This window comes from Pseudonaja textilis, chromosome 1 (assembly GCF_049901715.1).
Source record: "Pseudonaja textilis isolate UNSWEBS1 chromosome 1, rPseTex1.2, whole genome shotgun sequence".
Lineage (NCBI taxonomy): Eukaryota > Metazoa > Chordata > Lepidosauria > Squamata > Elapidae > Pseudonaja > Pseudonaja textilis.
Window position 1 is genome coordinate 283,304,394 of NC_141990.1, and position 17,542 is coordinate 283,321,935.

Below are 17,542 nucleotides of genomic sequence, written 5' to 3' on the forward strand. Positions count from 1 at the left end.
AGGCGAAATAACTGCATGCAGAGCAGCTAATGGTATTCTGCGAGAGTGTGAGTGTGATCCAGGGCTTTTTCTCCATTGGTTTTCATCATGCATTAGGGCCAATTTGGCACTGGTAGGTTTTTTTATTTCCATCATTAATCCCACCAGAGTGGTACCTATTTATCTACTTGCATTTGCATGCTTTCGAACTGGTAGATTATCAGGTGGTGGGAACTCAGTCCATCATGCGATGCTAGGGCTGGAACTGTTAGAGTGCAGAGTCGACTTTCTCTGGCCGACAAATCCAGCATCTTCAAGTCACTGATCCACCATACCTTATAATACAAAAGCACACTGCTGTGAGCTCTTGAAGGAAAGGTGAGCCTTTCTTTGCCACAGCTTCAGTGACAGGTACCACCAACCTGTACCATTCAAGGTGAGAATCTCCTTTCTCAGTTGTGCCAATCTGTGTCCTTTATATGGCTGAAGAGAAAATAATGATATTCAATTATATTGTTCTCTATTCCTTCACTTAATGTGGCAACTCACTGTGTTTCAGAGTGTTAGAAGAACTGGTTATTATTTTAAATCATGTTGCAAAATTACTGACAAAAAACTAATTCAGATTGAATTATGGTTCTGAATTACAAAGCCTACATTTAAACTAGATATGAATCATCTTCCAGTTTAAATACTCATATTACGTATTACTCAGCTTCAACAAAATTCAGAGCATCTTTTTCTTCTTTTCTTTTCCGAGGAAATTTTGATAAAGTATATAATCAATCAGCAGTCTGAAATATACTTATTATTTCTGCTTATTCTACTAAAATCGGTGTATAGTAAACAGAATTGAAGGGAAATACCTGCAGACACTAGGCAAATATGTAGCTATTTTTATGAGATGCCACTCTTTATTTTGCTCCATTTGGTTAGGGAGGCAGAGAGTTCAGCCAGCAGAAGATGGAACAAAACCAATTTCAATGTAAAATATATTTTTTTCTATGAGGGTTATGTATTTATAAAACATGTATTCATCACTTCCAAACCTGGCTGGGTTTTAGCATGCAAAATATTCACATGATTTTTTTTTCAGCAATGAATTTATTTAATATGTATTCAAAACTATGAGGCATTACTTTTAGTGGCAGTACAGACCTAGCTTTAAGTTTTTAAAAAGTATCATGTCTTTAAAAGCCAAATTTCTTCTTTTAAAAGCATATTTTTATTTTATTTATTTATTTGTATCCACCCTATAATGGATAGTACTGGTAGCTATTCTGAATACATCGTCTCCTTGATTTTTATGTTTAGACTTTTGTAGCCAAAATGGCACCACCCAAGAACAAAAGAGAACATTTCCAAAGCCTTGGGAAAATCCTAAGATTTTCATAAATGATTAAAGGGGTGGGGAGATTAAGTGTGGAGGAAGGTATTCCAAAAAGTACCATAATGAGGATTGAATTTACTCGATGTTTAATCAATAAGTGTTTTCAGAATGAAGAAAGCTGAGCAGAAGGGGAGGGGGTGAAGAAGGCAAAACCAAGAGGAGGTTGCTGGATATGCAAATCCCATTTAAGATGATCATCAATGTGATTATGGGGAAATAAAGCACATTTCAGCAAAATATACTTCCTTTGTAAACATATCTTTAGCACTGTACAAACCAACAATGCTTACATTTGCAACTATTTAGAATAGACAAATTTGATTATAGTTCGGTTAGGAAGTAACTTTTACAATGCAGACTAACCAAATCAAAGCACCAACTTTTAATCTGAAATAAAATAATGAACTGAACGGCATTGACAACAGCCAGAAAGAATATCTGGAGATCATCTTGAATTTCAGCTAGATTGAAATTCATTACTATTTACCAAGGAAGCAAACAAACAAACAGAAAATTGTAAAAAGGCACATTCCCAAATCTCCATCAAAATCTATATTTTGAAAATGTACTATATGTTTGGTTTGCAGCCTTTCGATCACTTATAACTCTAAACATAAAAGTTAAGACTTGCATGAAAGTTGTTACCATAATCCTTGGGCTTTTCCGTACTAAATAACTCAATGTGGTTCTCAAATGCTTGAATCGCTTGCAAACTGTTAGCAGAATGTTGCTATAGGGCAATCTCTCTCACTGCCATTCTGGCGGGGACAGCTCAGTATATTTTACTCAAAATGTATGTATAAAAACCAGCATTTATTTTAATAATGCTCTACCACACCATGAAATGTGCAAATGTACATATTGTGTGTAGGAACTAGGAAGTTGCATTATATTAAGCAAGATTATATTCTTACGTACACCATGACTGGGAGCACACTCAGAATGCTGAGCAGTTTTCTCCTATCTGCTGTTTAGTTCTGATTTATTTGATTCATCTACTTCACTTTTATCCTGTCTTTCCTCCAAAAATTCAAGAAAGCTTACATGAAAATCACTTTTCATTTTATCCCACCAGACCTCTGGGATAGGTAAGTTGGGCTAAGAATTATTGGGTCAAAGTCACCAGTGATCTTCTGTGGTGGACTTAACCATGGCTTCCACAGTCCTAGTTATTCTTCAATCACGAAAATCATCCTGACTCTTTTAGCCAGAAAGGCCAATAGCTGAACCAAAGCACCTTCTGCATAAAAAACATGTGTCTTATCTAGTGCCAATTTAAGGGTATATGGCACACTTAAGCCATGCTGCCTGGTGGTGTCACCTCCCTTTGAAGTTTTGCATTTTTAGAATGTCAGAAGGAAGGGCAGCACTGCCAGGCCCTAAACTTTGATAACCCTAGGCTAGTGTCTACTCATCCTTAGCCTAGAGCTGGCCCTGGTCTTATCACTGAGCAATAATTCTGTACACTTGAGAGCAAAATCTTAGGCACTCGTTATTGGAATAATAATATTGAATAATAAAATAGTGAATTATCCAAATGGGTCCAATTCTTCCTCACCCCTGGAAATTAGAATTAACGCAGTATTTTTTTTTAATAAAATATAATGCAACATTTTATCTGAATCGAAACATTACATTTTGATCAAATCCCTATAATCAGAATTGTTCCTGCAAACTGACATCATAATACTATGTAAAGTATGAGAAAGAAAAGGACAGGACAGTATGATTTGGATTAAGGGAAAACAAAGTATTTGAATCACCTCACAGGATTGTTATTATGGGGGGAAATTGTAGGAGGAAGGAGAATTAGTTTTGTTTGCCAGTTTGAGTTATTTATAAACATAATAAAGGCAGGGATAAAATGATGCAAAATAAAATAAAAATAAAAATGGGTGATAAATACCAATCACTGAAGGTGTCAGTGCTGCCATCCCCCTTTGCCCCATCACTGCTTTGCTGATGCCAGACTGCCATGAATCCTTGGGGGGGGGGGGGAGTTAGCAAGTAGGGAGGGAAGTCAAAGAAACCAAAACCACTTTGAGTGCCTGCCAGAAATATCAGCCAACCAACCCCAAGGTCACAACCATGGGAGTGGAAGGGACCATGACCGAGCCCCCCAAACCTCAGAACTGTTACCAAAACATTTTTTTAGAATTCAATTGGACACAAGGGAGATAGTTGGAGGGAGGAGCTTAGTAAGGGGAAAATAAATAGGCAGCTTTTGCACTCAAAACTTAGATCTGCCTTTTTCTACCGTGAAACCATCTGGCTTTAGTAAAACTATTCCTTTCACTACAAATGAAGCTGAAGGCTCTTTCTATCTAAATGATGAAGTTGGGACAAGCCCAAGAGGAGGTTTTAGAAGTGTCAGCTTCAGACAGCTGAAATGCAAACGGAAGAGAGAAAAAGGCACATGCAATTCAGTTCACCTAAATAACAGTTGCATAATAACATATTCAAAATGCTACAAAACATTTTCCTTTAGAACGGCTTAGAAATGTTTTGCTTGTTAAAAAATTAAGTAATAGTCCCATGCCACATGGTCTGTATTAACCCTCACCTCACATTCAGCAAACTCAACGCACAAAAGAAATTAAGTGGTGGAAACCAATAAATAAAAGTGCCTTTGATGCAAAAAGGAAATATTTGGTACAATTAGAGCGGCAACAAAAGGAAGAAAAACAGAAGAATGTATTACTTCCTGGCTTCTCTAATAGTTTCAGGGACTTCGTCTCAGGAGGGAAGATACGAGAAACTTCAGGTTTATTTTTTCAACTGGGAATGCCGGAAAGAAGTTGTGTGTAAGGAAGGGAGGTGGTTAGTGTATTAGGAAAATACCATCGCCACAATATTGTATTCTGGTTTTTAACTTATTAAATATTAAAATCCACAAAGATTAAGTGGTTCAATGATTTCAAGTCTGCTTTTAGACGTTGCAAACTACTCAGATTCTCTTGAAAGTGAGATGGGTGGCATACAAATTTAATAAATGAATCAAGTTCCACAATTCTATGCTTGAAAGGATATCTGTTCTAAAAGTGCCAATTTCTTCTCATTCCAATGCAATATAAGCAAACTGATTTCCCCCCCTAACACAATCAACCATATGAACTACCATTTTCACCTTGCAGAAAAAGGAGCCTATTAAGACATGAACTGATCTCCTTCCAGTTAAGTCTGATCATACAGCCTTACCTATTTGAATTTGTACTGCCTGATACACCACTTCAGGCATATCTCTACGGTGACTCTTTGGAGAAGAGTTACCAGTGTATGCTCACTTTATTTGATCTGCCTCAACTCAAACTGAGGAACAGGAAGAAGTGGGACAAGAAGGGAATCATTAGATACTAGCTACCATAGCAATTTGAATTCTTTCTTATGCGATTGCTGCCACATCTAGCAGAAAAAGAACAGAAAGTAATCTCTTCTAGCTGCAAAACATTATTCTCTCTGACTTTGTATCTCATCACACTTTCCAGGCAGTTGAGCAGAAAATCTGCTTAATTTCTCAGGCAACTGGCTACAAAGCAAATATAAATGCTGGAAGATAGTCAGGGAGGCAGATTCCCTAGCCAGTTTCACAATGCAGTAACGATATATATGATAAAAGACACCAGCTCAATGGAAATGCAAACACTTTTATTAAAATGTGATCTGCTTTAATTTTCAGACGACAGGCTAATACTTGGCACTATTTAAAATGAAGTCTCCTTTTCTCTTTCACCCACCATTAGTGTTAAAATCTCACATCTAAAAAGTTTTACCCATCGTGGACATAATCACCTGTACCATATCCTCCTTATGATTATGGAGTGGGAACATAAATTTGCAGTGGTTCTGTAACCGTCAACCATCAACCTATATAACTTTAATCCATTATTTTGGCTGGGGAAAAGAAGACAAGACAGATGAAATTAGTGAATGTACTCAATTGGTGCATGTAAATAAATGGAGGGCAAAAAAAAGAGAATGAAATGAAGTTGAATAAAGTAGGTCTAATATTGGCGGAAAGATTAAAGAGAGTATTAAGTAGAATTATCCACACTGATCAGAATGGCTTCCTCCCCCATAGGCAAATAAAAACAAATACAAGGACCATTATGGATATATTAGAATATTATGAAGTATACTCAACCAAGACAATGGCATTGATATTTTAGACACCCAGAAGGCTTTTGACAACCTGAATTGGAACTTCCTTATTAAACAACTGATAGGCATGGAATTTGGTGAAAATTTTATAGGATTTATTAAGACAATTTATAACATGCAAACCGCAAAAATATTAATAAATGGGGAAAATACAGATACCATAAAGATAAATAAGGGAGTAAGGCAAGGCTGCCCCCTAGCTCCTCTACTGTATATATTGGCAGAAGAGACTCTCTTAGTACAAATTAGGAAAAATCAAGAGATGAGAGGACTAAAAATTTAAAAAGAGGAATATAAACTCCAGGCATTCGCCGATGATATGGCATTTATATTAGAAGAACCCTTAGAAACGAGCTCTATACTACTAACAGAAATAGAAGAACATGGAAAGGTGGCAGGGTTAAAAATTAACAAAGAAAAAACAAAAGTGTTAACAAAAAACTGTACAAAGGAGCAGAAGGAAGAACTAGCAAATAAATTAGGTATGCAGGTGGTAAATAAAGTAAAATACTTAGGGATCTGGTTGACTGCTAGATGTTTGTCGATTAAAAAAGATAACTATGATATGTTAATAACTCAAATAGTTAAAGATTTAGATAATTGGGCCAAATTGCAGTTATCGCTATTGGGACATATTTCGATGGTAAAAATGAATATTTTGCCAAAACTGTTGTTCCTGTTTCAGACAGTGCCAGTCAAGTCGGAAAAGAATTTTTTTGTAGAATTAAACAAATGTATATCTAAATTTATATGGCAGAGGAAAAAACCCAGAGTGAAATATAAATTATTTCAGGATCCCAAGAAAAAAGGAGGATTTGGCCTTCCAGATTTTGAATTATATTATGATGCTGCTATAGTAAACTGGCTTAAGGATTGGGTTAAATTAGAAAATAGAAGGTTATTAGTATTAGAAGGTTTTGATCTCCAACTTGGCTGGCACGCCTTCATGTGGGATGGAAAATCTAAACAACATTCATATTTCCAAAGGCACCATGTAAGAAATGTGTTGTTCAATATCTGATTAAAAAAAACACTACCCAAAGGTTCCACTGTAGCTATCTACATTGGAAGCAGTCACATATCCAAATCTATTGGATTATTGTCAGGTATAAAGATTTACTATACGATACTGGAGAGCTTAAAAATAGGAACCAAATACAAATTCAAGGAAAGGAGATAGCATGGTGGCACTTTGCACAAATACAAACCCATTATAAAAAAAATAGAGAACAATTTGGTTTTAATACAACCCCACAAGAATTAGATAAAATATGGCTAGGAAAGGAAAAGAAAACGATTAGTAAAACATAAATATCTTTTGGATTACAAATTAAAAGAAGAAATAGTCACAGAATCTATGATAATTTGGGCTAAAAACGTGGGTCATAGTATTGAATTAGATAAGTGGGAACACATCTGGCAAACAAATTACAAATTAACCACAAAATGGTTCATCGCTGGCACCTACCTCCTGCGAGGCTGGCTAAGATGTTCCCCAACCTACCACCCAACTGTTGGAAATGTAACTACGCACAAGGAACATATTTTCACATGTGGTGGACTTGCCCATGTGCTCTGAAGTTTTGGAGAAATATTAGAAATTGGATTTTAAATATAACAAAACAAAATTTAAAACTTGAACCCGAAACCTTTCCCCTAAGTATGATAGATTTAAACATGGAGAAAAAATATCAATATTTAATTTTGCACATCATAACTGCAGCCAGAATAACCTACGCACAAAACTGGAAACTTTCTTTCATTCCTTCAGAGGATATGGTAATTAAAAAAATACATGAATGTGCTGAGATGGATAGCCTAACCAAATTGTTAAAAAATAAAGAAGACAGTAACTATTATGAAATATGGAACATTTGGTATGATTGGCTAAAGAAAAGGTAATATTTGATATTTGGATAAGTTATGGAAATGACAGAAGACGTGCATTTAATTATAAACTATATAGAGAAATTAAAAGATTAAAAGAACGAAGGAGTTATTGTAACAAGGCAGATCACGTCAATGATAAAGATAAAGGAAAAAAAATTAACCATTGCTCAATATATTCTGTAAAATGTTTATGTGTGTGTGTGTGTGTGTGTGTGTGTATTGATTTGTCTGTTTTAAATGTATGTCAAATAAATGTTTTCTAAAATAATAAATAAATAAAGTAGGTCTAATGAATGCTAGTAATTTAATGATAAATATATATACTTGTCTAGAAATAAATTAACCATTGTTTATTGTTGTGTTTTATTTTTTAAAGGTCAAATATTATATATGTGTCTGGCAGCAGTTTCAGCTCTTAAAGACAATATAATTGACCAACTATATTATAAACTACCACACTCAAGATTGTGATTATGAAGTTCTGTGCCTGCTTGTACCTGGCTTAGCATGATGTGCAAATCAGCCGTTATCACTTCAATAAACCATGATTAAACAGAACATGGCAAGCTTATAATTTTTATATTTTATTTTGCTCATTTACTGTTTTCTTCTAAATCCTTATGTACCCCCATAGCAGAAAGGGTTTCTGTGTATTTAAATGAACTGTATGCACAAAAACATTTAACATACTGTATTTATTAATTTTTCCTCCAAAAAGTCTGCTGTATTTATGAAAATAAGACATTTCAATCTTGCACACTTCTGAAAGTTTCAAATTAAAAGATATATTTCATGGGATAATTATTGCAATTGTTCTATATTTAAATTTTTTAAAATCCAACATACAGTACATATCTGCTACTTTTTGACTTTAAACAGTAAATTACAGAAATTCTAAACACTTTGTTTAAAAGTTTTATTAAAATCAGTTGGACCTGCTTCTATGTAAACATAGTTAGAAGTCTTCTGTTTATTCATGGAATTAAATTATAAAATATTTAACATTCAGATTAGAGGGCCTTCTACTGTCAGTATTATAAAATGCTCACTGCAAACTTATACCATTTTGGGAAGGGAAGAAATATATATGACATGGCAAACTTGCATTCAAATTCAAGTGACTTCAAAAATCTGTTTCTCATTTAAATTTTCCAGTCAGAAACTTTATTTTCATATGTAAACAACTGTTGCATAATCAGAACTTTTCTAAAATACAGACTGATGGAAAAAAAATCAAAATGTTAAAAATACTATTTAATAAAGTGGTGTGCTTTGAAGATAAAACATTGATTAGTTTCTGCATTCAAACAGTCTCACTTATAAGGAAAGATTTTAAGGAAAATTTAATCTAGTGTCCAAATATAACATTACTTTAAACATGAGGTCATCTAAACATCTGTCTCCAATATATCCATAGGGATTTAAATCAAAAGTCTGCTAAACATGTACAATCATTTAGAAAATAAATAACAGAACAAATTTTCTCTTGATTATGATTATCATGCATTTTAAGAGGAAACATTTATTCTAATAAGAAAAGTCTGAATTTAAAGTTTATTGACATTAAAGTAAAATAGTTTCTTTCCAAGAATATGACATTGATTTATATTTACTCTAATCCTGAATAATATCCACGATTCAATACTTGAGAAACAGGCCTGTGCTTTGACAATTTTAGTACCTTAGGACTCTGCTAATATTATAAAAGAAGAACTGGGTGATCACCAAAATATTTATCTTTGCAAAGCAAATGTAAGAATAGCTTTAAATCTCAGATTTTTTTTATATGTGTGCAATCTGGATTGCAATTTTTGCAATTCCCAGGCAGAAAGGGTGGTCTTATACAGGGGATGTCCAACTGTGGCAACATTAATACTTGTGGACTTCAATTCCTAGAATTCCACATGACTGGGAATTCTGGGGGCTGAAGTCCACAAGTCTTAAAGTTACAACGTTGGACAACTCTGCTCTGGTTATCCAAAGGGCACCTAATTTGGAAAGATGGTCATCCCTCTGGCAAAGAGACAAGATCAGGCAGAAATGCCTTTTGACCCATGCAGACCAAAGGTAGAATAGCAGCTCCACTTCCAACACCACAATTTCATCTATTGCAAAACCCCTGGATTCAATGCTCCTATGATCTTCATAATGCCACAAACAAGCCAGCAATTAAGGTTAGTGCCTTAATATTTTATTTTTCACTCATTTCAATGTAAGCTAAAAGTTTAAGAAAAAATTAGAAATACTGATTCAGAAATCAAAAAACAGCTTCAAAATGGCTTTTTCTTATCCCTAGCTGTGGCCACCTGTAAGCTAGAAGTTCACTATAGCTCTGAATGGATCTCTCGTATCTCTTTTATGACTTCTCTCTCATCCTCACTTTAGTATAACATGCAGCGTTATCCTCTATGCACTTCCTAATTCCACAATGAACTGCAATTTTATTTAACTCTCCTACCAAATTAGTGGCATGTACAATAAAAGAAAGAAAAGTGATATTTGAGTGGCAGTGAAGTTCCATGTCAAATTATTGATCCCATATAGAATTTAGTCAGACCTTTTCTGTTCTATTTATAGGAATTCATTACTAATCTAATGTAAAAGATGGGAAAAGACAGACTCTTAAGAAGCCACAGTCCTTACATAACTAAAATAGTGCAGACCATCAGGAAGTGAGCAGGCACCTTCATCTTTGCTAAATTGTGTGGCCTTAGAGACATATACTTATTAAATTTTAGTTCACTAATAACTTCAGTTCTCTTGGTGGACCACAAAGCTATTTAACATACTTGACATAAAAAACATTCTTTTGGTGGTAAGTCCAGAGTTGTGAAACACTCTTCACAAAGATTTCCACACAACTTACATTATGATCTTTTTTAGTACTTAGGAAAATCTTAGGCTCTCAGGATTTTAAGCAACATTTTGCATTTTAGAACTTCAGAATTTTATTCTTATTTCATCATTATGAATTATGCCTGCTTATTGCTTATTATGCCTGCCATGATTATTGCTGCTCCTGAGTTATATTGCCTCCTGTTTCAAAATCTGTTTATTTTACGCTGGTTTATATTTTCATTATATTGTTTCTTTTTTACTCGTTTCTTTGTTGAAAAAAGAAAACAATAAAAAGGAGAAAAGAGAATAAAAGGATAAAAGCATACTCTCACATGTGCTAAAACGGCTAACTATGTCTTCTTCTATTATTCATTTAAATCAATTTACTTAACAATAAGAAACAAATGGGAAATTAAATATATAAATTAATATACACAATCCAATTTTTTAAAAAAGTCCTGACAGGAAAACTGTACTGGAATATAGAAATAGAGGTGAATTCTTCTGACTGTAGTGTAACTGATGGGGAATGGGTATCCTTCCTATTTTGCACTGAGATCTTATTGCAAGTGGAGAATATCTATAATCATTGTCTTCAAAATAATACAGGCATCTAATAAATTCACTAATAAATTTCCAAATTGAATTTAATATATTAAATAACTTCTGTCCAAAAACCGACAACTACCACACAAGACTCTGTTGCATGAAATGCTGTGTATTTTAAGCCCCACTCTCCAATTTCTCAGTGGTGACTCCTGCCCTTTGGAATAATCTTTCCACCAGCTTACAGTTAGCCCCAACTCTGTAGGCCCTTGGAAAGGCAGTGATGAACTGAGTCTTATTTGATTAATCAGTTAAAGATTTCAATTTTGATCACTATTTCATCCTATTGTTGGAGTAACTTTAAATGAGACATGCTCTTTTGTATTAATTGATTAAGGTTTCTCTTTTTTTTGTAAGCTATGCTGAATCACCTTATCTGAACTGGGAAGCCACAGAAATGGCTTAATAAAATATATTGAACACATCTACCTTCTTCTGAATAGATTTGAACATAGTAAATTCTGCATATTCTTGTACATCTACAAGATTCTATTCTAAATTATTTTATGGGCTTGTTATAAAGAGATGTAAAGAATTATAAAGAGATGTTAAAAGGTCCTGTATTACAGTTTTGAAGCACTTAGGGCTGCAGGCTCATATCAAGATATTAACGTTGTTTTAATTGAAGACACCTTTATTTTACACTTCTCAAACTGGAGTTGGCAAGTGATGTTTGACCATTTGCTGCTAGAAGAAAATGAAGCTAACCTCTGTAATGCTCTGTAAATAATTGATTGGTAATGTAGCAGGCAATCTAAAGACTTCATTGAATCACTCCTTCAAATCAATTATGAGGCAGTTTAAAGCACTGAATCAAATCATGTTCCTTTGAATCATTAAGAAGAGATTTGAAGACAACTGAAGTATTTGATTACTTTATGGCCTTAGAGTGTCTCAGACTTTCAGTAATGAACAAACTGATTGACAATGGGAATTCTGATACTGACACAAGTAGCCAGCCAGTGAGTTTTATCACTTCCCAAATCCTATTAATCCGATCAAATAAGGAATAAATGTTCTACTGCTGGTGTCTCACTCTTCTAATAGAATGTGTTGGAGGAAGGAACGGAGAGAGGTAGGTTTATTCTGTGGCTTTAAAAGGGGCCATTTATCCTTATTCTTCTTTAACTCTCAGTCTATTCTCTTCACGGTATAATCTGTTAGTCTAATGTCTGCAGTTCTTCAGCTAATTCATTTTTCAGAGCAAGTCCAGCATAACTGTCCCAAATATAACTTTTTAGGTAACTATATAAGCTCTCCTCTTTTATCCATCAAATCCCTAATAATTTTACTCAAAATTTATTGCTAATGGCTTTTTTAATGTTTCCATTAATACCCAGTTCTCATAAAAATGCAATTTTAATATCTAATTTTCCAGTAGTCTACTTTTACATCAAATTAAATAAAAATGATATTTCCTATTCACCTGCCATCACAGAAGAAAATGAATATTATTTTCAATTTCTGAGTTTACTAAAAGTATTAAAATAGCATTATACTGCCATCTAGTGGCCAGTTTAGTGGATGAGTACAAAACCATTTTAATGAGTAGATCTCTGCTGGAATACATAGCAACTAACAATTATATGCAAGTCTATTCAGAAGCAAGTGAATATGACTCATTCTCAGGTAAGCACTAAGTATTGGGTGTTCAGTTGTGGCTTATGAATATAACTGTAATAAACAAAATCCTCTACTTTGAGTGAAGCAACAGCAAAATACAGTTTTATATAATGAAAATAACATTTAAAGCCAAAGAAATGCCTCAGATACATGTGATTCAAGCTAATTAAATACATATTAAGGAAGTCTTTCCCTAGCATATTATTTTAGATAAGCAAACAAAATCCAGTGTCGCTGTTGATAACATTAGCCATTTGCACAAATGATACACAGTAATGTTGTTAGAATGAAAAGGTACAATGCTGTTCATAATAAATGATTATTTACTCAAACCACAAGTTGTGTTCAATATTGATGTACTGCTGGTACTCTTTAGGAACCGTGGTGGCACAGTGGTTAGAATGCAGTATCGCATGCCACCCACTGCCAGGAATTTGATCCTGACCTGTTCAAGATGCTTCCGCTGTTAGTAAAATGAGGACCCACATTGTTAGTAGCAATATGCTGACATTGTAACCCACTCACGGGGTGTTGTAAAGCACTGTGTAGTGGTATATAAGCCTAAGTGCTTTGCTATCTAGTTTAAAGTGGCCCAAGGGCAGCAATACCATATAGAGGTTGAGAACTTCAGCCCTTCTATCCTCCAACACTACTCCTTCTATGCTTCAGCTGGGCCTGTTAAAAACACAACAACAAACGAAGTCTCCAACAGTTCTAAAAGTAGTGTTGTCCTGATTGCTCTCTGTTCTGTTCCTAAATTAATGTGAGAACATGACTTTTGAGGAGGAAGATATATCTGGTTGTCACTAATGAATGCATTTGTGGAAAGGCAATGCAAGAGGCTACTAAACGGTGGGCACTGTACAGCAGAGGAAGAGATCAAACATGGGAAAAGGCGGTTAGTTGTTTTCTAAGGTACGAGATCGATATGAGAAAGTCTAGCTTTATATAAACACTTTATTAAACTTCCTCGACGAATTAATATTGAAAAAGGCAAAGGTATATTTGCAGAAAATATAGTAGATATGTTTCTCTGTTAAGCGAGGCTTTGTTTAACTACACATTTCTGAATAAATCAAAATCATATTCTGTGTGGTATTTTCTTTACAATTCAGTGGATATATTGAACAATATATCCACTGAATTATAAAGAAAAATACCACACAAAATTCACACATCATGTTATGATATAGGTAAATAAATACAATGCTGTAGAAAAATCAAATTCCAAGAGCTCTATGAAATCTTAGAATGAAATAAAGACATTTAAAATAATGTTACGATGAAGAATATATGGTGTTGTTAACTCAATTGTTGGCTCAATTCTCAGCAAGACAAGTAAAGAAGTAAACCTGCAATGGCTGATTAAGGTTGGCTGAGTAAGGATAGGATTTTGATATCTGGCCAGATATAGGGGTTATTAATGTGGAACAACTATTTGTCTGAAATGGTATAGGGCAGTGATGGCTAACCTTTTTGTCATGTGCCAAAAGTGCGCATTTGCACAATGCATGCCTGACTCCCGCCCCGTGCCTGTGTGTATGACCCCCCCGCACATGTGTACACTCCCCCCGCCCACCACACATGTCATTTTAATTGTTATTATTTAATAATATTTCTATTCTGTTCTATTTCAGATGACTTAAATGTTTAGGTTAGATTGATAGTCTGTCTTTGTTTCAGGAGTTCTGGACATCTATATCTATATATATGGTATTCAGCTTTGTTCAGGTATTTTCTCACATCATTATAGTTGTGCTTTTAAAGTTGCAGCAACGTTTCGGCAGAATCTCATCTACCATCATCAGGCTTCTGTATTGTGTTCGTCTGTGAGTCAGACTTTCATAGCTGTTTCAGTTTTAAATTTGGGGCTAGCCTACTGCTGTGCCAGAACGGTTTTTTCTTAATCCTGATTGGTTGGGAGTCTTGGTCTGTGTTTATTGGTCTTGGAGTTTGCTGTGTACTGCTTGATTGGTGTGTCTAATATGTTATGTCTGTTTTGTAGTGTTTTTTTGGTCTTGATTGGCTGGCAACATTGTGTTTCCTGTATTGCAGGCTTTTAGTGCAGCTTGGCTTCTGGTAAATGGATGGCTATCATTTATTAGGAAGCTAGGTTTCATCTGGGTGCCTGGTTGGGGTGTGTTTGAGCTGGAGGTATCGGGGGGGGGGTGTCTGTTTGTGCCGAGATGTTTGCTTGGCTTGTGGTGTGGAGATTTTTTTGTTTGTGAGTGCAGTCTTCCAGATAATTGACAGTCTGGTGGCGTCATCTATTCATGCTTTCAGGTCTTTTTTCAATCTCTATGGCTTCTCTGATAATTCTGTAGCTGGAGTTTTCTATAGTGGCTAGGGTTTTGGTGCCATTGAAGTCAATGCTATGACCTGTGGCTTTCATGTGTTGGACTAGTGAGGAAGTGCGTTCCAGCTTTTTGACTGCATTTTTGTGTTCATCCAGGTGGGTACTTATTCTTCTATTGGTCTGTCCAATGTATGCGGCAGGGCATGATGCGCAGGGGACTTCATATATGCCTTGGTTTTCCAGGTCAGTTTTATCTTTGGGGTTTCTTAGGATGGCTGCTATTTTTCTGTCTGTTTTGAAGGCAGTCTTGATGTGATGCCTGTGTAGTATCTTGCTGATTTTGTCTGTAGTACCTCTTATGTAGGGCAGGACAGCTGTTCCATAGGTCTGTTCATCTTCTAGGTCTCCATTATGTCTCAGTGTGTTTTTGTGGATCAAGCCAGTTATTTTGCTTTTGTGGAAGCCGTTAGCTGTCAGTACTTTAGTCAGGGTGCATAGTTCAGTCTTTATGTGTGTCTTGTCTGCCAGGCATTTGGTTCTGGCGATTAGTGTTTTGGCCATGGAGTTTATCTGTGCTGGGTGGTGGTGGGATTGGGCGTTGAGATAGCGGTTGGTGTGTGTTTTCTTCTGGTATATGGTATGTCCTAGTGTGCCATCTGTTTCTTTTTTTTTTTTTTTGTAGATTAGTACATCTAGGAATGGTAGTTGTTTGTTTCCGTTTCCATGGTGAACTTGATTTTGGGGTGTGTGCTGTTTCGGTGTGTTAGGAAATTGTTTGAGTTTTCTTTTCCATGGGGCCAAATCACAAATGTGTCATCGATGTATCTTAACCATAGTTTGGGTTTGTGGGTGGCATTAGCTAGGGCTCTGGATTTGAATTCTTCCATGAACAGGTTTGCAATGATGGGTGACAGTGGTGATCCCATAGGGACTCCTTCAATTTGCTTGTATCTTTGTCCTTTGTATATGAAATATGTGTTGGTTAAGCAGTGTTCTGCTAGTTCCATGAGGTGTTTAGCTGGTTGGTATTTATTTTTGATGATTTCAAGAATTTCTTTTATCTCAAAAAACACAAGTCATTCCCTCATGAAATGAGAGCAATGAACCCAACAAATCCAACATTATACACTCATCCTTGTTTTAATTTAATATCAGCAATACGGTTATCCCATCATTTCAGAAGTTCAATAAAATTATTGTTAATCATTCTTTCCTCACTTCCAAATTAGAAAAAATCTTTATGTCTGACAACCAGCATTCAGGGTTTTTTTGGGATAACAATCCACTCAACAGCAGGAAAATGATAAAAGGACAACTTGAAGCTGAGGGAGCAAGTTAAATCTCAACAACAGCTTCCTGGCAGTAAAATCTATGGGCTGTAAAAGCGCCTGAAAAGGAAGTGGTGAAATCTTTTTCTCTTGGGACTCTTTAGATACACATTAGAAATCATGATAATGAGAGAGTAACCTTGTACAGGCAGAAGAATAATAAACAAAAAGATTATTTCCATCTCTAGCCTTTACACCGAAGTCAGTTCATAAGAACAATGGGGAAATGCCGATAATCAGCGGATGGTGATTGTCCTCCTTTTTCTCCTTCTTGGAGAGATTAGTGGAAAGACCTTGCAGTCCTGCTCCAAATCAGCACATTGCATCTGGTTTCAAGGGATGGTCTAAGCTTGCACTGGTTTTTTAAGCATTTCACCCCAATTGGACTGGCAGCAAAGAATGCTGTCAAATAACAGCTTTAACACATATGCATAGTCAGGGTGCATAGTTCAGTCTTTATGTGTGCCTTGTCTGCCAGGCATTTGGTTCTGATGACTAGTCCCAGATCATGACCTACTATGATTAATTTAAACTGGGACTTCATGGCTCCAGTTTAACACAAATGTTCGAGACTTGAATTCATCCAAAAAGTGTTTCTGAGCATTTGGAACTTTAAAAGAATATCTAGTAATTAGATAGCACCAGATCCTATTTAAAAATAATATATTTGGTTGTTTTAGATTAGGTAGGCTTAACCCATCTATCAATGAGTAGTAACAAATATTCATCTTATTTGAATTAAAACTAAGCTTGTTAAGAAATATATCAGACTCCTTCTATTTAATCTGATTTTATTATATTATATTAATTTTGTTATTCTTTGTATTAGTTTTATTGTTTTAAATGTGGTTTTATATTTTGTAAGCTGCCTTGAGTTGCCATGGGTGAATAGGCAGCAATATAAATTCAATAAATAAATAAACTACATTTTGAAAAGAGGAAAACATGAGACAAAGAGGACCATAGTTAAGAAGACACAAAGCAGTAGATGACCTTTCCTAGTGGTCATAGATATGATTATTTAATCAATTTACTCTATTAAAAAAATCCCGCATAGGTACAGAGATATGATGAACAATCACACTTACATTAGAAAAGACTTAAGAAGCTGGAAAAAAATGCTTATAATGTCCTTGCAAAAAATTAATTCATACTTAACACAGTAGATCTTCTTCTTGTGCCATACCCATCATCAGATGTTGGCAATCATGTTGGCAATCCATCCAATACTGTAGATGGAAATTACTTTTTATCATTTTCTGCTTGTTTTTCTTTCATGAAATGCAAAGTGGATAGAGTTGACCTGGGTATTCTTTTGGTCCTTGCCCAAACAACACCAACACCACTCCATCTTTATTATATTACCAATTTTGCTATAAATTAAATCAGATGGAAAATTTATTAAAGAGTTTTGCCAGTCTGACATGTGGCAAA

The 17,542-nt window shown here is 35.0% G+C and overlaps 2 protein-coding genes across 4 annotated transcripts in view; one reads left to right on the forward strand and one right to left on the reverse strand.

Annotated features, from left to right (window-relative positions):
- SLC25A21 (solute carrier family 25 member 21) overlaps window positions 1-17,542 on the reverse strand; it is a 283,725-nt gene that overhangs the window by 260,599 nt on the left and 5,584 nt on the right. The window lies entirely within an intron of this gene.
- Window positions 9,451-17,542, forward strand: part of MIPOL1 (mirror-image polydactyly 1) — a 190,581-nt gene continuing 182,489 nt past the window's right edge. Inside the window, exon 1 of the mRNA XM_026711259.2 lies at window positions 9,451-9,591. The gene's annotated coding sequence lies outside the window, so the exon portion shown is untranslated. The remainder of the gene's footprint in view (window positions 9,592-17,542) is intronic.